The following is a 27817-nucleotide window of genomic DNA, read 5'->3' as shown; positions in this document are numbered from 1 at the left end:
TGAGAAAATAAATCAAAGAAAAGGGAAAAGGAAAACCAAAGAATGAACACAAATTGAAAAAAAACGAAAATTACAAAAAAAATGTGCAAATGGCCCGGCCCAGCTCACACGGTCAGCAATCTGCCACACTGAGTGTTGAGTAGGAAATACCACAGGTCTCGCATAAGCTAGCGAGGTTGCACGCCTCAAAAAAAAAACTAGCGAAGTAATTGGTCAGGTGAATGTGCATGCTGGGGACTCATGAGATTAGGCGATAATGACAAAGCTTGGATAAACGTGTGATACGGGTGCCATGAATCGAGTTTCTCCATTTGCAGTCTTTTGTTTCTTCCGAGTGATCTAGTTGCACACACTCCCGGCACATGTGTACAAACAGCATCTTCACGTGCTATGACATGTGAAACAAAAAGCTCTCTTCTTATCCTCCGAGACCAAGAGATGTAGGAGTATATCATTTCTATCCGCCAAGCATCTCTATGTGTGTATATGTATATATAGAGAGAGAGATACATGAATGAACCAAAATATCAGAGTTAGTGGAGGTACAGTACAACACAGGGTCACAAGCACCCAAGGGTAGGACCACAATGGTGAAGTTCACCGCACGCCGGAGTTTGCCCGAGCTGGTGGCGCCGGCACGGCCAACACCACGCGAGACCAAAGTCCTCTCCGACGTCGACGACTGTTATGACCTACGAGTCTACTCTTTTGGGGTCGAGTTCTTCCGCTGCCGACCAGGCGGCCATCCAACGACGACGCCGGCGAAGGCCGTCAAGGTAGCGCTCGTGGAGGCTCTGGTGTACTACTACCCCATGGTCGGTCGGTTGAGAGAGATTCTCCCCACTAACAAGCTGGTGGTGGACTGCGCCGGAGAGGGAGTGGTGTTCGTGGAAGCATTAGCTTCGCGGAGGCTCTGGTGTACTACTACCCCATGGCCGGTCGGTTGAGAGAGATTCTCCCCACTAACAAGCTGGTGGTGGACTGCACCGGAGAGGGAGTGGTGTTCGTGGAAGCATTGGCTGACGTGGGGCTGGAAGAGTTTGGAAATCCATCACCGCGGCCCCCATACCCATGCATCGAGGAACTATTATGTGACGCCGGCGATATCAAAGTCGTGGTTGACAAGCCCTTGTTCTTTGTCCAAGTACGATCGACCTCCTTATACTCCTTTTCTCCACACTCGTTTTGTTTGTGGAGACATGTCCTTTCAGCTTCATTTTATTCAAAGTTACCATATGGTTCTTTGTCCAAGCATGTGTGCAAGGAGGAGGGTCGTGCAAAAAGCTGCCACATAACAGTAGTCAACCTATCGCCCGTGCAAGTCAAAGTTGATGTCGCGCGGATAGGACTGCGGGTGACACACTTGGAAAACTTTTTAGGATCCAGAAAAGCATTTCATAGTATTAGGATTAGGACCAACTAGGCACCCCTCAAATAGTTTTAGGACCTGTGATGTATTTTACTCTTCTGTAAATACATATGACTTGCTACTCCACTAACTCTGATATTTTGACTACTAACCCACGCCGGCAAATAACCCACATCTTGTTAGTCAAATTAATGGTTAAAGCTGAATCTTGGATTACATATGGACGTCTAACCAACATGTGTGCCTACATGGGCTTAATATTTCTTCATAATTTAACATATACTCCCTCTGTAAACTAATATACGAGCGTTTAGATCACTACTTTAGTGTTCTAAATGCTCTTATATTAGTTTACGAAGGGAGTATCATTTTGCACATGGATATAACTCCATACAACCTCTTATGTTGACATCCCTTTGGATATTCCATGTCACTTATTATCATGCATATTGTTGACTAGTGTGTCATCCAAACTTAATAAACTAGATGATACCATGCATGTCGCCGTGCAAATTGGTTGCAATATGTTTCAATGAGATTTAGTTGTTTTAGTATGATTATTTGGCTGAATAACATATATCATAGCTTTGGTCACGTTATATGTGCGCTTAGCTACTGTTTGAAAGGGAGTAAGAAAAAGGTTCGAGGATGCATGCATGCATGCAAATAATTGCTAAAGCTAATTGAGATGATGTGTCAATCGTGCTAAGGTGGCATAGATACATGGGAATTGGCTGCAATATATTTTAATAAGATTTGATTGCATGAACATCAATATTTGCATTAATTATGTATTGCATCGGTTCAATGGCATTATATGTGCCGTCAATGAACAGTCGAAAGGGAATTAGAAAAAAACACAGTAGTGTCGGAGACGCAAACTAGGAATGGAGGACACAAGCTGCGTGCAATTAATTGCTAAAGCTAGATGTGGCAATTATGATGAGGTGACATAGTTGCACGTACTCTAAAAATTAGTTATTTGGGGCTATCTATTTGGACATATAAGAGATTTGTTTGCATTGACATGAATATTTAACTTATTTGGGGCTATCTATTTGGAGTATATCACATAGATTTGATTGCATCATATTGTTCTCTCAGTGAATAGTTAAAAGGGTACTAGAAAAGAAGGCCCACAATAGTGCACAGAAGGAAACTACAAATGGAGGGTGCATGCAGGCATGCAAATAATTGCTAAAGCTAGATGTATACAGTCTAAAATATTTGAGAACATGAATATTTGAGAACATGGAGGGTGCATGCAAGTCATGATGAGGTGGCATAGATGCATACAGTCTAAAATAAGTTAGTGGGGGCTAGCTATTTAGATATATAAGATATTTCATTGCATGAACATGAATATTTGGATTAATAATATATTGCATACATTTTATTACATCATATGTGTCACTGGGGAAAAGTTGAAAAGGAATTAGACAAAAGCCTGTAGTAGTGCGGGAGAAGGGAATTAGGTATTAGAGAATGCACGCATGCAGACATGGCCATCATGGTGAGGTTGTTGGGGAACATAGTAATTTCAAAATTTTCCTACGCACACACAGGATCATGGTAATGCATAGCAACGAGAGGGGAGAGTGTGTCCACGTACCCTCGTAGACCGAAAGCGGAAGCGTTAGCACAACGCGGTTGATGTAGTCATACGTCTTCACGATCCGACCGATCCAAGTACCGAACGTACGCCACCTCCGAGTTCAGCATACGTTCAACTCGATGACGTCCCGCGAACTCCGGTCCAGCAGAGCTTCACGGGAGAGTTCCGTCAGCACGGCGGCGTGGTGAAGGTGATGATGTTTCTACCGATGCAAGGCTTCGCCTAAGCACCGCTACGATATGACCGAGGTGGAATATGGTGGAGGGGGGCACCGCACACGGCTGGAATAGATCAACAGATCAACTTGTGTGTCTAGAGGTGCCCCTGCCCCCGTATATAAAGGAGCAAGGGGGAGAGGAGGCCGGCCAGGGTGGGTGCACCAAGGGGGGGTTCTACTCCCACCGGGAGTAGGACTCCTCCTTTCCTAGTAGGAGTAGGAGAAGGGGGGAAGGAGGAGGTGGAGAGAAGGAAGGAGAGGGGGACCTCCGCCCCCTTCCCTTGTCCAATTCGGACTGGGGCAAGGGGGTGCACCACCTCATGGCTGCCCTCTCTCTTCTCCACTAAGGCCCAATAGGCCCATTACTTCCCCGAGGGGGTTCCGGTAACCCCCGGTACTCCGGTAAAATCCCGATTTCACCCGGAACACTTTCGATATCCAAATATAGGCTTCCAATATATCAATCTTTGTGTCTCGACCATTTCGAGACTCCTCGTGGTGTCTTTGATCATATCCGGGACTCCGAACTACCTTCGATACTTCATAACACAAAACTCATAATACCGATCGTCATCTAACTTTAAGCGTGCGGACCCTACGGGTTCGAGAACTATGTAAACATGACTGACACACGTCTCCGGTCAATAACCAATAGCGGAACCTGGATGCTCATATTGGCTCCTACATATTCTATGAAGATCTTTATCGGTCAAACTGCATAACAACATAGTTGTTCCCTTTGTCATCGGTATGTTACTTGCCCGAGATTCGATCGTCGGTATCTCAATACCTAGTCAATCTCATTACCGGCAAGTGTCTTTACTCGTTTTGTAATACATCATCCCGCAACTAACTCATTAGTTACAATGCTTGCAAGGCTTATAGTGAGATGCATTACCGAGTGGGCCCAGAGATACCTCTCCGATAATCGGAGTGACAAATCCTAATCTTGAAATACGCCAACCCAACAAGTACCTTCGGAGACACCTGTAGAGCACCTTTATAATCACCCAGTTACGTTGTGATGTTTGGTAGCACAAAAAGTGTTCCTCCGATAAACGGGAGTTGCATAATCTCATAGTCATAGGAATATGTATAAGTCATGAAGAAAGCAATAGCAGAATACTAAACGATCAAGTGTTAAGCTAACGGAATGGGTCAAGTCAATCACATCATTCTCCTAATGATGTGATCTTGTTAATCAAATGACAACTCATGTCTATGGCTAGGAAACATAACCATCTTTGATCAACGAGCTAGTCAAGTAGAGGCATACTAGTGACTATATGTTTGTCTATGTATTCACACATGTATCATGTTTCCGGTTAATACAATTCTAGCATGAATAATAAAAATTTATCATGGTATAAGGAAATAAATAATAACTTTATTATTGCCTCAAGGGCATATTTCCTTCACTCTCCCACTTGCACTAGAGTCAATAATCTAAATTATTTCTTTCCTTATTATTTCTTTCCTTATTTCATGATAAATGTTTATTATTCATGCTAGAATTGTATTAACCGGAAACATGATACACGTGTGAATACATAGACAAACATATAGTCACTAGTATGCCTCTACTTGACTAGCTCATTAATCAAAGATGGTTATGTTTCCTAACCATAGACATGTGTTGTCATTTGATTAATGGGATCACATCATTAGGAGAATGATGTGATTGACATGACCCATTCCGTTAGCCTAGCACTTGATCGTTTAGTATATTGCTATTGCTTTCTTCATGACTTATACATGTTCCTGTAACTATGAGATTATGCAACTCCCGTTTACCGGAGGAACACTTTGGGTACTACCAAACGTCACAACGTAAATGGGTGATTATAAAGGAGTACTACAGGTGTCTCCGAAGGTACATGTTGAGTTGGCGTATTTCGAGATTAGGTTTTGTCACTCCGATTGTCGGAGAGGTATCTCTGGGCCCTCTCGGTAATGCACATCACTATAAGCCTTGCAAGCAATGTGGCCAATGAGTTGGTTACGGGATGATGCATTACGTAACGAGTAAAGAGACTTGTCGGTAACGATATTGAACTAGGTATTGGATACCGACGATCAAATCTCGGGCAAGTAACATACCGATGACAAAGGGAACAACATATGTTGTTATGCGGTTTGACCGATAAAGATCTTCGTAGAATATGTAGGAACCAATATGGGCATCCAGGTTCCGCTATTGGTTATTGACCGAGAATAGTTCTAGGTCATGTCTACATAGTTCTCGAACCCGTAGGGTCCGCACGCTTAAGGTTTCGATGACAGTTATATTATGAGTTTATGAGTTTTGATGTACCGAAGGAGTTCGGAGTCCCGGATGAGACCGGGGACATGACGAGGAGTCTCGAAATGGTTGAGACGTAAAGATCGATATATTGGACGACTATATTCGGACTTCGGAAAGGTTCCGAGTGATTCGGGTATTTTTCGAAGTACCGGAGAGTTACGGGAATTCGCCGGGAGTATATGGGCCTTATTGGGCCATACGGGAATAGAGGAGAGAGGCCGAGGGGAAGGAGGCGCGCAGCCCCCCTCTGGTCCGAATTGGACAAGGGGTGCGGTCCCCTTTTCCTTCCTCCTCTCCCCCTCTTTCCCCCTTCTCCTACTCCAACAAGGAAGGAGGGAGTCCTACTCCCGGTGGGAGTAGGACTCCCCTTGGCGTGCCCCTCCTAGGCCGGCCGCCCCCTCCCCCCTTGCTCCTTTATATACGGGGGCAGGGGGGCACCTCTAGGCACAACACAAGTTGATCTAAGGATCGTTCCTTAGCCGTGTGCGGTGCCCCCCCTCCACCATATTCCACCTCGGTCATATCGTCGCGGAGTTTAGGCGAAACCTTGCACCGGTAGAGTATCATCATCGTCACCACGCCGTCGTGCTGACGGAACTCATCCCCGACACTTTGCTGGTTCCGAGTCCGGGGATCGTCATCGAGCTGAACGTGTGCTGAACTCGGAGGTGTCGTACGTTCGGTACTTGGATCGGTCGGATCGTGAAGACGTACGACTACATCAACCGCGTTGTCATAACACTTCCGCTTACGGTCTACGAGGGTACGTGGACAACACTCTCCCCTCTCGTTGTTATGCCATCACCATGATCTTGCGTGTACGTAGGAAATTTTTGAAATTACTACATTCCCCAACAGTGGCATCCGAGCCTAGGTTTTATGCGTTGATGTTATATGCACGACTAGAACACAAGTGAGTTGTGGGCGATACAAGTCATACTGCTTACCAGCATGTCATACTTTGGTTCGGCGGTATTGTGAGATGAAGCGGCCCGGACCGACATTATGCGTACGCTTACGCGAGACTGGTTTCACCGTTACGAGCACTTGTGCTTAAAGATGGCTGGCGGGTGTCTGTCTCTCTCACTTTAGCTGAATCAAGTGTGGCTACGCCCGGTCCTTGCGAAGGTTAAAACAGCACCAACTTGACGAACTATCATTGTGGTTTTGATGCGTAGGTAAGAACGGTTCTTGCTCAGCCCGTAGCAGCCACGTAAAACTTGCAACAACAGAGTAGAGGACGTCTAACTTGTTTTTGCAGGGCATGTTGTGATGTGATATGGTCAAGACATGATGAGATATAAGTTGTTGTATGAGATGATCATGTTTTGTTGAAGTTATCGGCAACTGGCAGAAGCCCTATGGTTGTCTCTTTGTTGCATAAGATGCAAGTGCCAAATAATTGCTTTACTTTATCGCTATGTGATAGCAATAGTTGCAAGAGCAATAGTTGGCGAGACGACCATGTAACGACACATTGATATAGATCAAGATGATGAAGATCATGGTGTCGTGCCGGTAACGATAGAGATCATGACAGTACTTTGGAGATGGAGATCAAAGGCGCAAGATGATCATGGCCATATCATGTCACATATTTTGATTACATATGATGTTTATCTGTTATACATCTTATTCTGTTTTGTTTGACGGTAGCATTTTAAGATGATCTCTCACTAATTATCAAGAAGTGTTCTCCCTGAGTATGCACCATTGCGAAAGTTCTTCGTGCTGAGACACCACGTGATGATCGGGTGTGATAGGCTCTACGTTCAAATACAACGGGTGCAAAACAATTGCACACGCGGAATACTCAGGTTAAACTTGACGAGCCTAGCATATACAGATATGGCCTCGAAACACGGAGACCGAAAGATCAAACGTGAATCATATAGTAGATATGATCAACATAGTGATGTTCACCATTGAAACTACTCCATCTCACGTGATGATCGGACATGGTTTAGTTGATTTGGATCACGTAATCACTTAGATGACTAGAGAGATGTCTGTCTAAATGGGAGTTCTTAAGTAATATGATTAATTGAACTTAAATTTATCATGAACTTAGTCCTGGTAGTATTTTGTAAATTATGTTATAGATCAATAGCTCACGTTGTTGCTTTCATATGTTTATTTTGATATGTTCCTAGAGAAAACTGTGTTGAAAGATGTTAGTAGCAATGATGCGGATTGGATCCGTGATCTGAGGTTTATCCTCATTGCTGCACAGAAGAATTATGTCCTTAATGCACCGCTAGGTGACAGACCTATTGCAGGAGCAGATGCAGACGTTATGAACGTTTGGCTAGCTCAATATGATGACTACTTGCTAGTTTAGTGCACCATGCTTAACGGCTTAGAATCGGGACTTCAAAGACGTTTTGAACGTCATGGACCATATGAGATGTTCCAGGAGTTGAAGTTAATATTTTAAGAAAATACCCAAGTTGAGAGATATGAAGTCTCCAACAAGTTCTATAGCTAAAAGATGGAGGAGAATCGCTCAACTAGTGAGCATGTGCTAAGATTGTCTGGGTACTTCAATCGCTTGAATCAAGTGGGAGTTAATCTTCCAGATAAGATAGTGATTGACAGAATTCTCTAGTCACCATCACCAAGTTAGTAGAACTTTGTGATGAACTATATATAGTATGCAAGGGATGACGAAAATGATTCCCGATCTCTTCGTGATGTTGAAATCGACGAAGGTAGAAATCAAGAAAGAGCATCAAGTGTTGATCGTTGACAAGATCACTAGTTTCAAGAAAAGGGAAAGAAAGGGGAACTTCAAGTAGAATGACAAGAAAGTTGTCACTCCCACGAAGAAGCCCAAAGCTGAACCAAAGCCTGAAACTGAGTGCTTACACTGCAAAGGAAATGGTCACTGGAAACAGAAATACCCTGAATATTTGGTGGATAAGAAGGATGGCAAACTAAACAAGGGTATATTTGATATACAGATTATTGATGTGTACCTAACTAGTGTTTATAGTAACCCCTGAGTATTTGATACTTGTTCGGTTGCTAAGATTAGTAACTCGAAACAGGAGTTACAGAATAAACAGAAACTAGTTGAGGGTGAAGTGACGATGTGTGTTGGAAGTGGTTCCAAGATTGATATGATCATCATCGCACACTCCTTTCGGGATTAGTGTTGAACCTAAATAAATGTTATTTGGCGTTTGCGTTGAGCATGAATATGATTTGATCATATTTATTGCAATACGGTTATTCATTTAAAATCAGAGAACAATTGTTGTTCTGTTTAAATGAATAAGACCTTTGATGGTCATACACCCAATGAAAATAGTTTGTTGGATCTCGATCGTAGTGATACACATATTCATAATATTGATGCCAAAAGATGCAAAGTTGATAATGATAGTGCAACTTATTTGTGGCACTGCCGTTTGGGTCATATCGGTGTAAAGCGCATGAAGAAACTCCATAAAGATGGATTTTCGGAATCACTTGGTTATGAATCATTTGATGCTTGCGAACCGTGCCTTTTGGGCAAGATGACTAAAACTCCGTTCTCCGGAACAATGGAACAAACTACTGACTTATTGGAAACAATACATACCGATGTATGCGGTCCAATGAGTGTTGATGCTCGTGGCAAGTATCGTTATTTTCTAACCTTTACAGATGATTTGAGCAGATATGGGTATATCTACTTGATGAAACATAAGTCTAAAATAGTTGAAAAGTTCAAAGAATTTCAGAGTAAAGTGGAAAAATCATCGTAACAAGAAAAATAAAGTTTCTACGATCTGATCATGGAGACGAATATTTGAGTTACGAGTTTGGTCTTCAATTAAAACAATGTAGAATAGTTTCACAGCTCACGCCACCTGGAACACCACAACGTTATGGTGTGTCCGAACGTCGTAATCGTACTTTACTAGATATGGTGCGATCTATGATGTCTCTTATCAGTTTACCACTATCATTTTGGGGTTATGCATTAGAGACAGCTGCATTCACGTTTAATAGGGCAACATCTAAATCCGTTGAGACGACACCGTATGAACTATGGTTTAGCAGTAAACCTAAGCTGTCGTTTCTTAAAGTTTGGAGTTGCGATGCTTATATGAAAAAGGTTTTCAACCTGATAAGCTCGAACCAAAATCAGAGAAGTGCGTCTTCATAGAATACCCAAAGGAAACTGTTGGGTACACCTTCTATCACAGATCCGAAGGAAAAACATCCGTTGCTAAGAATGGATCCTTTCTAGAGAAGGAGTTTCTCTTGAAAGAAGTGAGTGGGAGGAAAGTAGAACTTGATGAGGTAACTGTACCTGCTCCCTCATTTGAAAGTAGTTCATCACAGAAATCTGTTCCTGTGACTACTACACCAATTAGTGAGGAAGTTAATGATGATGATCATGAAACTTCAGATTAAGTTACTACAGAATCTCGTAGGTCTTATAGAGTAAGATCCGCACCAGAGTGGTACGGTAATCCTGTTCTGGAAGTTATGTTACTAGACCATGACGAACCTACGAACTATGAAGAAGCGATGGTGAGCCCAGATTCCGCAAAATGGCTTGAGGCCATGAGATCTGAGATAAGATCCATGTATGAAAACAAAGTATGGACTTTGATTGACTTGCCCAATGATCGGCGAGACATTGAGATTAAATGGATCTTCAAGAGGAAGATGGACGCTGATAGTGTTACTATCTACAAAGCTAGAATTGTCGCAAAAGGTTTTCGACAAGTTCAAGGTGTTGACTACGATGAGAGTTTTTCACTCGTATCTATGCTTAAGTCTATCTGAATCATGTTAGCAATTGCCGCATTTTATGAAATCTGGCAAATGGATAAACAAAACTGCATTCCTTAATGGTTTTCTTAAAGAAGAGTTTTATATGATGCAACCAGAAGGTTTTGTCAATCCTAAAGGTGCTAACAAATTGTGCAAGCTCCAGCGATCCATCTATGGACTAGTGCAAGCATCTCGGAGTTGGAATATATGCTTTGATGAGTTGATCAAAGCATATGGTTTTATACAGACTTTTTGAAGAAGCCTGTATTTACAAGAAAGTGAGTGGGAGCTCTGTAGCATTTCTAATATTATATGTGGATGACATATTGTTAATTGGAAATGATATGGAAATTCTGGATAGCATGAAAGGATACTTGAATAAGAGTTTTTCAAAGCAAGACCTCGGTGAAGCTGCTTACACATTGAGCATCAAGATCTATATAGATAGATCAAGACGCTTGATAAGATTTTTCAATGAGTACATACCTTGATAAATTTTTGAAATAGTTCAAAATGGAACAGCCAAAGAAGGAGTTCTTGCCTGTGTTACAAGGTGTGAAGTTGAGTAAGACTCAAGACCCGACCATTGCAGAAAATAGAAAGAGAATGAAAAGTCATTCCCTATGCCTCGGTCATAGGTTCTATAAAGTATGCTATGCTATGAACCAGACCTATTGTATACCTTGCTCTGTGTTTGGCAAAGGAATACAATTTTGATCTAATAAGTAGATCACTGGACATGGGTCAAGAATATCCTTAGTGAGGACTAAGGAGATGTTTCTCGATTATGGAGGTGATAAAAGAGCCCGTCGTTAAAGTTACAACAATGCAAGCTTTTACACCAATCCAGATGACTCTAAGTCTCAATCTGGATACATATTGAAAGTGGGAGCAATTAGCTAGAGTAGCTCCGTGCAGAGCATTGTGGACATAGAATATTTGCGAAATACATACGGCTCTGAATATGACAGACCCGTTGACTAAGATTCTCTCACGAGCAAAACATGATCATACCTTAGTACTCTTTTGGGTGTTAATCACATAGCGATGTGAACTAGATTATTGACTCTAGTAAACCCTTTGGGTGTTGATCACATGATGATGTGAACTATGGGTATTAATCACATGCAGATGTGAATATTGGTGTTAAATCACATAGCGATGTGAACTAGATTATTGACTCTAGTGCAAGTGGGAGACTGAAGGAAATATGCCCTAGAGGCAATAATAAAGTTATTATTTCTTTCCTTATTTCATGATAAATGTTTATTATTCATGCTAGAATTGTATTAACCGGAAACATGATACACGTGTGAATACATAGACAAACATATAGTCACTAGTATGCCTCTACTTGACTAGCTCATTAATCAAAGATGGTTATGTTTCCTAACCATAGACATGTGTTGTCATTTGATTAATGGGATCACATAATTAGGAGAATGATGTGATTGACATGACCCATTCCGTTAGCCTAGCACTTGATCGTTTAGTATATTGCTATTGCTTTCTTCATGACTTATACATGTTCCTGTAACTATGAGATTATGTAACTCCCGTTTACCGGAGGAACACTTTGGGTACTACCAAACGTCACAACGTAACTGGGTGATTATAAAGGAGTACTACAGGTGTCTCCAAAGGTACATGTTGAGTTGGCGTATTTCGAGATTAGGTTTTGTCACTCCGATTGTCGAAGAGGTATCTCTAGGCCCTCTCGGTAATGCACATCACTATAAGCCTTGCAAGCAATGTGACCAATGAGTTGGTTACGGGATGATGCATTATGTAACGAGTAAAGAGACTTGCCGGTAACGAGATTGAACTAGGTATTGGATACCGACGATCAAATCTCGGGCAAGTAACATACCGATGACAAAGGGAACAACGTATGTTGTTATGCGGTTTGACCGATAAAGATCTTCGTAGAATATGTAGGAACCAATATGGGCATCCAGGTTCCGCTATTGGTTATTGACCGAGAATAGTTCTAGGTCATGTCTACATAGTTCTCGAACCCGTAGGGTCCGCACGCTTAAGGTTTCGATGACAGTTATATTATGAGTTTATGAGTTTTGATGTACCGAAGGAGTTCGGAGTCCCGGATCAGACCGGGGACATGACGAGGAGTCTCGAAATGGTCGAGACGTAAAGATCGATATATTGGACGACTATATTCGGACTTCAGAAAGGTTTCGAGTGATTCGGGTATTTTTCGAAGTACCGGAGAGTTACGGGAATTCGCCGGGGAGTATATGGGCCTTATTGGGCCATACGGGAATAGAGGAGAGAGGCCGAAAGGAAGGAGGCACGCAGCCCCCCTCTGGTCCGAATTGGACAAGGGGTGCGGCCCCCTTTTCCTTCCTCCTCTCCCCCTCTTTCCCCCTTCTCCTACTCCAACAAGGAAGGAGGGAGCCCTACTCCCGGTGGGAGTAGGACTCCCCTTGGCGCGCCCCTCCTAGGCCGGCCGCCCCCTTCCCCCTTGCTCCTTTATATATGGGGGCAGGGGGGCACCTCTAGGCACAACACAAGTTGATCTACGGATCGTTCCTTAGCCGTGTGCGGTGCCCCCCCCCCCTCCACCATATTCCACCTCGGTCATATCGTCGCGGAGTTTAGGCAAAGCCCTGCATCGGTAGAGCATCATCATCGTCACCACGCCGTCGTGCTGACGGAACTCATCCCCGACACTTTGCTGGTTCGCAGTCTGGGGATCGTCATCGAGCTGAACGTGTGCTGAACTCGGAGGTGCCGTACGTTTGGTACTTGGATCGGTCGGATCGTGAAGACGTACGACTACATCAACCGCGTTGTCATAATGCTTCCGCTTACGGTCTACAAGGGTACGTGGACAACACTCTCACCTCTCGTTGCTATGCCATCACCATGATCTTGCGTGTATGTAGGAAATTTTTGAAATTACTACGTTCCCCAACATTGATGTGTTTGGTTCTCTTGTGAAATCTGGATTCCTTTGCTAAGGCAATTGCACCAGTATTGTCACACAAGATTTTCATTGGACCAGATGCACTAATAATGACACCTAGATCGGATATGAACTCCTTCATCCAGACTCCTTCATTTGCTGCTTCCAAAGAAGCTATGTACTTCGCTTCACATGTAGATCCCGCCACGACGCTTTATTTAGAACTGCTCCAACTGACAGCTCCACCGTTCAATATAAACACGTATCCGGTTTGTGATTTAGAATCGTCTGGATCAGTGTCAAAGCTTGCATCGACGTAACCATTTACGACGAGCTCTTTGTCACCTCCATAAACGAGAAACATATCCTTAGTCTTGTTCAGGTATTTCAGGATGTTTTTGACCGTTGTCCAGTGATACACTCCTGGATTACTTTGGTACCTCCCTGCTAAACTAATAGCAAGGCACACATCAGGTCTGGTACACATCATTGCATACATGATAGAGCCTATGGCTGAAGCATAGGGAACATCTTTCACCTTCTCTCTATCTTTTGCAGTGGTCGGGCATTGAGTCTTACTCAACTTCACACCTTGTAACACATGCAAGAACCCTTTGTTTGCTTGATCCATTTTGAACTTTTTTAAAACTTTGTTAAGGTATGTACTTTGTGAAAGTCCAATTAAGCGTCTTGATCTATCTCTATAGATCTTGATGCCCAATATAAGCAGCTTCACCGGGGTCCTTCGTTGAAAAACTCTTGTTCAAATATCCCTTTATGCTATCTAGAAATTCTATATCATTTTCAATCAACAATATGTCATTATCAGAAATGCTACAGAGCTCCCACTCACTTTCTTGTAAATACAGGCTTCTCCAAAAGTCTGTATAAATCCATATGCTTTGATCACACTATCAAAACGTTTATTCCAACTCCGAGAGGCTTGCACCAGTCCATAAATGGATCGCTGGAGCTTGCACACTTTGTTAGCCCCCTTTGGATCGACAAAACCTTCCGGTTGCATCATATACAACTCTTCTTCCAGAAATCCATTCAGGAATGCAGTTTTGACATCCATTTGCCAAATTTCATAATCATAAAATGCGGCAATTGCTAACATGATTCGGACAGACTTAAGCATCGCTACGGGTGAGAAAGTCTTATCGTAGTCAATCCCTTGAACTTGTCGAAAACCTTTTGCAACAAGTAGAGCTTTATAGACAGTAACATTACCGTCAGCGTCAGTCTTTTTCTTGAAGATCCATTTATTCTCAATGGCTTGCCGATCATCGAGCAAGTCAACCAAAGTCCACACTTTGTTCTCATACATGGATCCCATCTCAGATTTCATGGCCTCAAGCTATTTCACGGAATCTGGGCTCACAATCGCTTCTTCATAGTTCGTAGGTTCGTCATGGTCTAGTAACATAACCTCCAGAACAGGATTACTGTACCACTCTGGTGCAGATCTTACTCTGGTTGACCTACGAGGTTCAGTAGTAACTTGATCTGAAGTTTCATGATCAATATCATTAGCTTCCTCACTAATTGGTGTAGGTGTCACAGGAACCGGTTTCTGTGATGAACTACTTTCCAATAAGGAAGCAGGTACAGGTACCTCATCAAGTTCTACTTTCCTCCCACTCACTTCTTTCGAGAGAAACTCCTTCTCTAGAAATGATTAAAATTTAGCAACAAAAGTCTTGCCTTCGGATCTATGATAGAAGGTGTACCCAATAGTCTCTTTTGGGTATCATATGAAGACACATTTCTCTGATTTGGGTTCGAGCTTATCAGGTTGAAGCTTTTTTACATAAGCATCGCAGCCCCAAACTTTAAGAAATGACAACTTTGGTTTCTTGCCAAACCATAGCTCATAAGGCGTCGTTTCAACGGATTTAAATGGTGCCCTATTTAACGTGAATGCAGATGTCTCTAGAGCATAACCCCAAAATGATAGCGGTAAATCAGTAAGAGACATCATAGATCGCACCATATCTAGTAAAGTACGATTACGACGTTCAGACACACCGTTACGCTGTGGTGTTCCGGGTGGCGTGAGTTGCGAAACTATTCCACATTGTTTTAAATGAAGACCAAACTCGTAACTAAAATATTCTCCTCCACGATCAGATCGTATAAACTTTATTTTCTTGTTACGATGATTTTCAACTTCACTCTAAAATTCTTTGAACTTTTCAAATGTTTCAGACTTATGTTTCATTAAGTAGATATACCCATATCTGCTCAAATCATCTGTGAAGGTGAGAAAATAACGATACCCGCCGCGAGCCTCAACATTCATCGGACTACATACATCTGTATGTATGATTTCAAACAAATCTGTTGCTCGCTCCATAGTTCCGGAGAACGGCGTTTTAGTCATATTGCCCATGAGGCATGGTTCGCAAGTATCAAGTGATTCATAATCAAGTGATTCCAAAAGTCCATAAGAATGGAGTTTCTTCATGCGCTTTACACCAATATGACCTAAACGGCTGTGCCACAGATAAGTTGCACTATCATTATCAACTCTGCATCTTTTGGCCTCAATATTATGAATATGTGTATCACTACTATCGAGATTTAATATAAATAGACCACTCCTCAAGGGTGCATGACCATAAAAGATATTACTCATATAAATAGAACAACCATTATTCTATGATTTAAATGAATAACCGTCTCGCATCAAACAAGATCCAAATATAATGTTCATGCTCAATGCTGGCACCAAATAACAATTATTCAGGTCTAAAACTAATCCCGAAGATAGATGTAGAGGTAGTGTGCTGACCACGATCACATCGACTTTGGAACCATTTCCCACGTGCATCATCACCTCGTCCTTAGCCAATCTTCACTTAATCCTCGGTCCTTGTTTCGAGTTGCAAATATTAGCAACAGAACCAGTATCAAATACCCAGGTGCTACTGCGAGCATTAGTAAGGTACACATCAATAACATGTATATCACATATACCTTTGTTCACCTTGCCATCCTTCTTATCCGCCAAATACTTGGGGCAGTTCCGCTTCCAGTGACAAGTCCGCTTGCAGTAGAAGCACTCAGTCTCAGGCTTAGGTCCAGACTTGGGTTTCTTCTCCTGAGCAGCAACTTGTTTGCCGTTCTTCTTGAAGTTCCACTTCTTCTTCCCTTTGCCCTTTTTCTTGAAACTGGTGCTCTTGTTAACCATCAACACTTGATGCTCCTTTTTGATTTCTACCTCTGCAGCCTTTAACATTGTGAAGATCTCGGGAATCGTCTTATCCATCCCTTGCATGTTATAGTTCATCACGAAGCTCTTGTAGCTTGGTGGCAGTGATTGAAGAATTCTGTCAATGACACTATCATCCGGAAGACTAACTCCCAGTTGAATCAAGTGATTGTTATACCCAGACATTCAGAGTATATGTTCACTGACAGAACTATTCTCCTCCATCTTGTAGCTGTAGAACTTATTGGAGACTTCATATCTCTCAATCCGGGCATTTGCTTGAAATATTAACTTTAACTCCTAGAACATCTCATATGCTCCATGACGTTCAAAACATCGTTGAAGTCCCGGTTCTAAGCCGTACAGCATGGCACACTGAACTATCGAGTAGTCATCAGCTTTGCTCTGCCAGACGTTCATAACATCTCGTGTTGCTCCTGCAGCAGGTCTGGTACCTAGCGGTGCTTCCAGGACGTAATTCTTTTGTGCAGCAATGAGGATAATCCTCAAGTTACGGACCCAGTCCGTGTAATTGCTACCATCATCTTTCAACTTTGCTTTCTCAAGGAACGCATTAAAATTCAATGGAACAACAGCACGGACCATCTATCTACAATCAACATAGACAAGCAAAATACTATCAGGTACTAAGTTCATGATAAATTTAAGTTCAATTAATCATATTACTTAAGAACTCCCACTTAGATAGACATCCCTCTAACTATCTAAGTGATCACGTGATCCAAATCAACTAAACCATGTCCGATCATCACGTGAGATGGAGTAGTTTTCAATGGTGAACATCACTATGTTGATCATATCTACTATATGATTCACGCTCGACCTTTCGGTCTTAGTGTTCCGAGGCCATATCTGCATATGCTAGGCTCGTCAAGTTTAACCTGAGTATTCTGCGTGTGCAACTGTTTTGCACCCGTTGTATTTGAACGTAGAGCCTATAACACCCGATCATCACGTGGTGTCTCAGCATGAAGAACTTTCGCAACGGTGCATACTCAGGGAGAACACTTTTATCTTGAAATTTTAGTGAGAGATCATCTTATAATGCTACCGTCAATCAAAGCAAGATAAGATGCATAAAATATAAACATCACATGCAATCAATATAAGTGATATGATATGGCCATCATCATCTTGTGCTTGTGATCTCCATCTCCGAAGCACTGTCATGATCACCATCGTCACCGGCGCGACACCTTGATCTCCATCGTAGCATCGTTGTCGTCTCGCAAACTTATGCTTCTACGACTATCGCTACCGCTTAGTGATGAGTAAAGCATTACAGGGCGGTTGCATTGCATACAATAAAGCGACAACCATATGGCTCCTGCAAGTTGCCGATAACTCGATTACAAAACATGATCATCTCATACAATAAAATATAGCATCATGTCTTGACCATATCACATCACATCATGCCCTGCAAAAACAAGTTAGACGTCCTCTACTTTGTTGTTGCAAGTTTTACGCGGCTGCTACGGGCTGAGCAAGAACCGTTCTTATCTACGCATCAAAACCACAATGATAGTTCGTCAAGTTAGTGATGTTTTAACCTTCTCAAGGACCGGGCATAGCCACACTCGGTTCAACTAAAGTTGGAGAAACTGACACCCGCCAGCCACCTGTGTGCAAAGCACGTCGGTAGAACCAGTCTCGCGTAAGCGTACGCGTAATGTCGGTCCGAGCCACTTCATCCAACAATACCGCCGAACCAAAGTGTGACATGTTGGTAAGCAGTATGACTTGTATCGCCCACAACTCACTTGTGTTCTACTCGTGCATATAACATCTACGCATAAAACCTGGCTCGGATACCACTATTGGGGAACGTAATAATTTCAAAATTTTCCTACGCACACACAGGATCATGGTGATGCATAGCAACGAGAGGGGAGAGTGTGTCCACATACCCTCCTAAACCGAAAGCGGAAGCGTTAGCACAACGCGGTTGATGTAGTCGTACGTATTCACGATCCGACCGATCCAAGTACCGAACGTACGGCACCTCCGAGTTCAGCACACGTTCAGCTCGATGACGTCTCGCGAACTCCGATCTAGCAGAGCTTCACAGGAGAGTTCAGTCAGCACGACGGCGTGGTGACGGTGATGATGTTGCTACCGACGCAGGGCTCACCTAAGCACTGCTACGATATGACCGAGGTGGAATATGGTGGAGGGGGGCACCGCACACGGCTGGAATAGATCAACAGATCAACTTGTGTGTCTAGAGGTGCCCCCCTGCCCCCGTATATAAAGGAGCAAGGGGGAAGAGGCGGTCGGCCAGGGAGGCACGCCAAAGGGGGAGTCCTACTCCCACCGGGAGTAGGACTCCTCCTTTCCTTGTAGGAGTAGGAGAAGGGGGGAAGGAGGAGGTGGAGAGAAGGAAGGAGAGGGGGGCCACCGCCCCCTTCCCTTGTCCAATTCGGACTGGGGCAAGGGAGGCTGTGCACCACCTCCTGGCTGCCCTCTCTCTTCTCCACTAAGGCCCAATAGGCCCATTACTTCCCCCCGGGGGGGGGGATCCGGTAACCCCCGGTACTCCGGTAAAATCCCGATTTCACCCGGAACACTTCCGATATCCAAGTATAGACTTCCAATATATCAATCTTTTTGTCTCGAACATTTCGAGACTCCTCGTCATGTCCATGATCATATCCGGGACTCCGAACTACCTTCGGTACATCAAAACACAAAACTCATAATACCGATCGTCATCTAACTTTAAGCGTGCGGACCCTATGGGTGCGAGAACTATGTATACATGACCGAGACACGTCTCCAGTCAATAACCAATAGCGGAACCTGGATGCTCATATTGGCTCCTACATATTCTTCAAAGATCTTTATCGGTCAAACCGCATAACAACATACATTGTTCCCTTTGTCATCGGTATGTTACTTGCCCGAGATTCGATCGTCGGTATCTCAATACCTAGTTCAATCTCGTTACCGGCAAGTCTCTTTACTCGTTCCGTAATACATCATCCCGCAACTAACTCATTAGTTACAATGCTTGCAAGGCTTATAGTGATGTGCATTACCGAGTGGGCCCAGAGATACCTCTCTGATAATCGGAGTGACAAATCCTAATCTCGAAATACGCCAACCCAACAAGTACCTTCGGAGACACCTATAGAGCACCTTTATAATCACCCAGTTATGTTGTGATGTTTGGTAGCACACAAAGTGTTCCTCCGGTAAACGGGAGTTGCATAATCTCATAGTCATAGGAACATGTATAAGTCATGAAGAAAGCAATAGCAGAATACTAAACGATCAAGTGCGAAGCTAACGGAATGGGTCAAGTCAATCACATCATTCTCCTAATGATGTGATCCCGTTAATCAAATGGCAACTCATGTCTATGGCTAGGAAACATAACCATCTTTGATCAACGAGCTAGTCAAGTAGAGGCATACTAGTGACACTCTGTTTGTCTATGTATTCACACATGTATCATGTTTCTGGTTAATACAATTCTAGCATGAATAATAAACATTTATCATGATATAAAGAAATAAATAATAACTTTATTATTTCCTCTAGGGCATATTTCCTTCAGAGGTGGCATATCCACTATAGCTAGATGTGGCACTTGTGATGAGGTGGCATTACTGCATGTGCTCTAAAATAAGTTACTGGAGGCGATATAGAAGAGACTTGATGGCATGAACACAAATATTTGGATTAATAATATAATTGTACATATTTTATCACATCATGTGTGCCCTCCGTGACAATTGAAATGGAGTCAGAACATACCCACAGTAGTGCGCGAGAAGGAAACTAGGTATTGGAAGACAAATGGATGCATGCAACTAATTGCTAAAGCTAGCAGTGCCCATCGTGATGAGGTCATATAATTGAGTGTGCTCTAAAATACCTTAGTGGGGAATAATTATTTAGATATAAAATATAACCAAACAAGATGTTAATCTGCTCTTAGATCTAGGATACCCACTAAAGGGTGAGGAATATACGATTCCGAAACTTGCTCTTGAAGAATGCAAAACTTGGCTTCTACTAAGTTGCACTTTTTGCAGAATTGAAATTGTGGTTTTCAAAATTATACTTAAAAATAATGAGTTCAGTATAGAAGGAACTATGCTCAAGTAAATAGGAGGTGGTGAGGCCCGAACGCGGGATGTTTAACCCAACAATTTGTGGTGCTAACCGCTAAGACTCTAGTTCTTCCTAAAAATAACCGATTTATGCATAAAGAAGTCTCGGGCGATCTAGATTAGTGTGATTGTTGGTTAAATTCCTTCCTAAGTGAAGTTCTAAGGTTTCCATTAATACCATATTCTAACTATTTTTTTTCATTAAGTTCTACGTGTTATCAAGTATCAACCCAACTAAAGGGGTCGAATATGTGATTTTAAAATTCGACTGTGCATTAGTTAGTTTATTCCACATTAAAAAAGTATGTAGCAAGTAGGCTCACTAAGTGAACGTAATGGGGCTCTCAACCTAAGGGTGAATCAAAGAATTCAACTATTACTGATATAAATTGTTTAAATAAATATCCTAAGAAGGTAAATGAAACAAGTATGACTCCCACGATGATAATTATTTGAAATTTGGATAGTTGTGTCTATCCTATATACTTACCTACTAACTATATATGCTTTGATACTTAGGTCAAGAGCACCTTTCATCTCATGTGCAGTTTCCTCAATCATTATTGCTAGTAATTCTCCATCAAGTATGTCCAGTTTAAGGACAACTATACCTTCATCACCTTCTTGTTTAAAAGAGGATTTTAGTTTAAATACGTCATCAATTACAAATTAATTGAAACCTTAACTTTGTTGAAAGTGAAATTTCTCTATATTTGACAAAATCTATGGAAAGTATGATAATATCTACAGCATCAACTATGTATAGTATGACAATGTATTTTATGATGAATCTAATGAAAGTAATTTGCTGCTATACATATTGATGTATTTTCTATTGATTTGTTCAAACTTAAAGAATTTTGAATTAGGACAAAGCTAGAACTTCAGTTATCTTGAAATGGGGTGTTTTTTATTTGGGTTTCCATATGATTACCTTTTAGTTTATTTAGTATGAAAGCTATTTTCTATTCAGGTGACGGAATTCATAGGTGGGGGATTCGCACTTGGTTTCCAAGTATGCCACAACATCGTCGACGGCTTCGAATTGATCCAATTCATAAGAAGTATCGCTTATCTTGCACGAGGCACGCAGCCGATAGTGCTACCTGTGTGGGAGAGGAACATTTTGATGGCACGCACTCCTCCGTGCATCATGGACATCGACCCTACGTACACGTGGTCCTAACTGGCTCCGAGTACGACGCTAATGTGGTTTCCGAAGACGTGATGCTATCAACACCAATTGAGAGCATGGTGCACAAGTACTTCCGCTTCAGCCCGAGAGATATAGCTCATTTGCGAGGGCATCTTGTCTCATGGCTTCTCAGCAGACCTGCCACCACCTTTGAGCTCATAACTGCACTAATGTGGCATTGTCGAACGATAGCTCTCGGATATGAGGTCGATACAAAAGTGCGGCTCAGTTTTACACTCAATGCTCATGGGAAATGGAAGCGCGGCCTACCCATCCTGCAAGGTTACTACAGCAATGCCGTTGTGCACACCATCGTGGAGGCCACCGTCGGTGACCTATGCGGAAGCCCTCTCGGCCAAACTGTGGAGATTCTCCACAAAGCCAAGGATGGCATGTCACTAGAACATGTGAGGTCGATGGTTGATATGATGGCTTTGTTGCGTGGGCGGCCCACTTTGCCCGCACAACACCTCTACTGGGTGTCAGATGTTAGTCACATCAGAGATGACGCATTGGACTTTGGGTGGGCAGAGTGGGTCAACGGCGGCATGTCGTTACCGAAGGTAACTAGCTTTCACACCAGATACAAAGATGAATGTGACGAGGAATCGATCATGGTGTCTGTCTTATTGCCAATGCCAACGATGGATAAGTTTGCCAAGGAGATTGCATCCTGGTTGAACAAAGACTATGGAGGCAACTACTTGAGACCTAGCTCCCTCTAGTTGTATTTATAAGAAAAGTACACACATGTGTAGTGTACTTCTATGATTCAACTAGGCGGGGACTACTATCAAACAATAATAAGTGTCATAATTATTCATGAAATATATTTTTAGTATAAGTATCCCACTTATCTAATCCCAATAGTATTTGCTGGTTTAAGTTATATGTGAGAGGAATCTTGTAGTTATATCCATAAATATATGTTTACGACATTATGCAACGGATGATTGTTGATCTATTCATTTAATAGTGGTGAATATTGGACAGTGCAAGTGCGCCGGCTTTGGTTGGGTAACTACAACTGCATGAAATTGCACTATGATGTCCTAGGACATTCTCCATGTTCCCTTTAGGTGAGATGTGACGCTATTTACATCCGTGAAGAAGGGATATCCACATTTGTTGTTGGTAAGATTTTGACGTATTCACATGCATGTATAAGGGACAAAAGAGATAAAGCCACAGAGATTCGTTCAAACATATATGCTCGATTTTGGACACGTCATTGTGTCAATGAGTGCTTCAAATTGGTTCCCGTAAAAGTACATTATGACGAATTTTACTTCAATTTTCCCACACCATGTTATATGTAGTTACCACTGCATTTGTACGAAAGTTACCACGTCTTACTTTAATTAGTTAGTGTGTCTTACTTTAATTAGTTAGTGTAAGAGATTAGCATAGATATTTGGTTCCGGATACGTCAACCTATCTTAGCACTCAAAATTGAGTGATACTACATTTGGTTAACCGCTAAAACTTACAAAGCTCTTAGCAGAACAATTCTGGAAGAAGTTACCAACATATATAGTGGTGGTGTATTTCCACATATGTTGGTGATGAGTTGCCATCATAATGGTGCAGACTTACTATGGTGGTTAGTTTTAGTTAACAACATGGTGACAATCTTACATACTCGATGGTGTAATGTGCCTTGCCGTCTGTGCAGGGCAGCGATGGCACAGGTAAACCTGGACGCCTGGACGGCAATTGAGTTCAGCTAGTCCGGGCGCGGCACTTGTGTCGGAAAGAGCTCGCCGTCGCCGCCGTGGTCGGGTGTCTCGCCGGCTGCACAGGGCAGTGATGTCGCGGGTTAACCTGGATGCCTGGATGGCAACGCGGAACGGTGGCGGCGGGTGAAAATAAATTGGTTGCCGCTAATTTAGCAACTTTCTTTCGTATTGGTGAACAATGCATGCGGAACAGACGTGTGGTTTCCCTTTTGTGATTATTTTTTTCTCTCCATATAAATTGGACGTGGGTTGTTTGATTGTTTCTCTTGTGCGCGGGCATGGGTTGTTTCTCTTGTGCGAGCGTGGGTTCCGCAGAGTTTTCATTCGCCATGTTCTCTTGTTTAATAGTAGTGTAGATTAGGGAAATATTATGTGAATTTTCAAGAACATGTTGTAGATTATGTAGATTTTCAGAATAATCATAGAATAGAAAGTTATTAATAAATTCTTAACGAATTTGGCAAAAATCATTAATTTTAGAAAAATCCTTAATTTTCTAATGAAAATTGTAAAATAAATAAATGTTAAATATTTTATAACATGTTCGTGTATTATAAAAAGTGCTACGGAATTTTTCAAAATTTAAATGTACAAATTTTAAGACCTGAATTTGTACGAAGAAAAAAGGATAAAGAAAACAAAATGAAGGAAAAATAAATAGGAACCTAACAGAAAAAACACAATGGAATATCAAATAAAACAAAAAGGAATAGAAAAATAACAAGAAACAAAAGAAACAAAAAACAAAAAATAAATGAAAACCCAATATAACCGGAAGATAAAAAAGAAAAAAGAAACGGGCCAAAACCTTCTACAATATTTCAAAAGACCAAAACAAATCATTTTGTGGTGTGGTATGGCCTCTTAGCTAGAGTAAAGTGTGTCTTTCCTACGAAACGTGAAGTATTCCCCGCATAGGGTGGGAACTAGGATTTTGCGAGGAGCTCCATAGTGCGGAATAGCCCCCAAAAATGCACCCCATGGGAATGGGCCTGCCTGTTTTGGAGCCGTTGCATGTTTTATCACAGGAACGTTTTCTGACTGGTTTGTTTGCTGTGTTGGTACAAATGTCTTGTCGGTTTTCGTCCTCCTTTTTTTATTTTGGTGAAAGTATTTTTTATATTCAAACATTTTAATTTAAAATATATTTCTGAAAATGCTATGGAAATATGTTCATACATTTTACAAGTATTTATTCATTATGTATTAAGAAAGGCTTCATATGCTAAAAATGCATGTGTCTAAAAAAATTCTTAATTTATTGGAATTTTGTATATGAATTTTCATAAATGAAAATAGTTCATGTTTAAAAAAAGGTAAAATAATGAAAAACAAACAGAGAAACTAAAATGAACATAAAAGGAACATTAAAATGAACAAAAGAACAACACTGCAAACCTTAGGCAAAGGAAACAAAAACAGAAAAAAAACAAAAAAAAGAAAGCCTTGCATCTTCTCGGAAGAATAGCATCTTCTCGGAAGGTACTATTTGAGAGCCTTGCAAAGTGCTCGCAGCGGAGACTCGGCATCCTGTTAGTGAGCGAGGCGTACGAGGGCCCCGGTGTGCTATGTGGCACACTCCATCGGCTTCGCATGTCGCACAGTGAGTGTTTTCATCAAGACAGATTTTTTGTCTTTCTTTTTGGTTTTTGTAATTTGTTTGCTATTTCATTTTTGTTTTTTTCTCATCAGTGTTTTTTTACATCTAACAGGAGCGTGTGCTTCGGCATGAAGTATAGTTATGCTTTCCACATGAAAGCACACTGTGCTTCTGCAAAAAGTGAAGCACAAATGCGCTCGCATGAAGGAACGGTTGTACTTCCGCGTGCTTCCTTCCAAAAGTGAACAACACTAGTGCTTCTCGCATAAAAGTACAACCATGCTTCCCTAAAACTGAAGCACAATTAGTGTTGTATTGAAGTAAGGGTTCGTACAGTTTTGGAGCACATACTTCACCCATAAAACTTTGTCAAAACCTATCAACATGGGATATTTTTTAGAACTCGGTGCGAGGAGTGCAGAGGTGGAAATGGTTTGTAATTTGGACACATGATTAATGAGATAAATAGTTTTGTACAAGAATCTACGAAAAGCACAAATGAAGCCCACCTATCTCTCCCTACGAGTGGGGAAAAAACCCCACAGAAACTCCTTAATTGCAACAACTGGCACATATCCTATGTGCCACTTTTCATCACCAGAGAAGATCTGAGTGACCTTTATGCTTCCCCAAGTGAAGCACAGTTGTGCTTCCCACGTGAGAAGAGCTGTATCCCCATAACTAAAGCACAAGTAGTGTCGTATTGAAGCACAGATTATTACAATTGTGGAGCACATATTTCACCCTTAAAAGGTTTGTCAAGATCTATCAACATAGTATCAATTTTTGAGATATCGACGTGAGGAGTGCAAAGGTAAAAACGGTTCATAATTTGGACACACGGTTCAAGAGATAAATCATTTTGAAAAATCAAATCTGCAAAAAGCACAAATAAACCCACCCATCCCTATGTGTGGGAAAATAAAGCAGGTCCGAGTGACCGTTGTAGGGGTACACCTTAACTAATGATTTGAAAGTTTCCTAGTAGATGGGCCTGTGTGTATTGGATTTTGGCTCCGACACAATTCAAGCTTTGTCCATGGCATGTAACTTGCATAACTCTAGAGACATCCTATTTGGCGCTCACTACGACGAATAGTTGCTGAAACGCATAGTCGCGTGTGGATGGCCAAGTTCGGCCGTTGCGTGTTGTTTGTTATAGAGCACCCCTCCTATATGTTTTAGCAATTTCTCTGGTCTGCTCTTGTCTTTTTACATGAAACACAAGCATTTTCTGAAGAAAAATGTGATTATTTTATAATTATATGAACAATCTTTAAAAATAAGGTGTTGCATTCTTCTGAATTTACATGCAAATTTTATTAAAATTTGTTAATATTTTTAAAATTGCACAAGCATTGTATGAGAATGTGTGATTGTATTCAAAGTTTGCACCGGCAATTTTTGAGAAAAGTTCACCATGTACTTCAAAATGTACATCATGTGTCGAAAAATGTTTGCCATGTTTGTAAAAAATGTTCATGGTGCATTTTAAAAATATTTCAAACTTATCTTTATAAATGAGAAAGAAATCAAAGAAATGGAAAAAGAAACCGAAGAAAGAACACAAATTGAAAAAAAAATGTAAAATTACAAAAAAAAACCCGGTGCAAATGGCCCGGCCCAGCTCACACGGTCAGCAATCTGCCGCACTGAGTGTTGAGTAGGAAATACCACCGGTCTCGCATAAGCTAGCGAGGTTGCACGCCTAAAAAAACTAGCGAAGTAATTGGTCAGGTGAATGTGCATGTGTAACGTACCCCTAAGATTGGATCAGAGGAGGGGAAGGGAAGGAGTAGAAGGCAGGGCAGCAGATCTGAAAGTAGGTGGGAGGAAGGGGATAAAGGAGGCCGAGGGAAGAACAACTTCCTCTCCAAGTTGTACAGTAATCATCTGTAAAAAAAATCCCCCACCACACCACACATATATCACCCGTCTAGGCCTACACTCGATTGCCAGCTATTCCTTGGTGGACTGGTCTTGCTAGCTTGGGTCCTTCGCTACTTCTCGTCATTGGGTCCCTGACGATCGGTCCCACTGGCAGCCTCCTGGTTCCCCGCGTCCTTCGCGGCACACCCTTGGGTCATGACATTCTCCCCTCCTTGGGTTGCGGCTTGCCCCCAAGCCGATGATGAACGAAAACGGCTCCAGAGGTCGTCCTGATCTTCCCATGTAGCCAAGGATCCTGGCAAGTCAGACCAATGAATGAGAACTCGCGAGCGTTTACCTGTGCGCGTTGACACTTCCTTGCTAGCCAGCACATTCAGTGGCATGTGCTCCGCTTGTAGGACCGCCATGTCCGGTGGCAACTCAGCTTCCACTGTGATATCAACTCCCACTGCACGCTTCAGCTGAGAAACATGCACCATCGGGTGGATCTGACTCGTGGCCGGAAGCTTAAGGCGATACGCCACAGCACCAACCTTCTCTTCAATTTGATACGGCCTATAATAACGGAAAGCCAGTTTCTGGAAGGGGCGTCTCGCCATAGAGCTTTTAATGAACGGATGTAACTTGAGGTAAACCCATTCCCCCACTGCAAATGTACGATCTGTCCGCTTTTTGTCAGCTTGTTTTTTCATTCTGTCTTGTGCCCCTTTGAGTTGTTGTTGAAGGAGCTCCAGCATCACTTCCCGCTCACGTAACCAAGCCGCCAAATCTGGCACCGTACACTGATCCACTTGCTCCACACCAAACTCCCGTGGAAGGGTTCCGTAGA

The 27817-nt window shown here is 42.1% G+C and overlaps 1 pseudogene; it reads left to right on the top strand.

Moving 5' to 3' along the window:
- The first annotated feature begins 587 nt into the window (after positions 1-587).
- Positions 588-22484, top strand: LOC119338540 (annotated as a pseudogene).
- The last annotated feature ends 5333 nt before the right edge of the window (positions 22485-27817 follow it).

Source organism: Triticum dicoccoides, chromosome 7B (genome assembly GCF_002162155.2).
Source record: "Triticum dicoccoides isolate Atlit2015 ecotype Zavitan chromosome 7B, WEW_v2.0, whole genome shotgun sequence".
Taxonomy (NCBI): domain Eukaryota; kingdom Viridiplantae; phylum Streptophyta; class Magnoliopsida; order Poales; family Poaceae; genus Triticum; species Triticum dicoccoides.
This window is presented reverse-complemented; position numbering and strand designations above follow the sequence as displayed.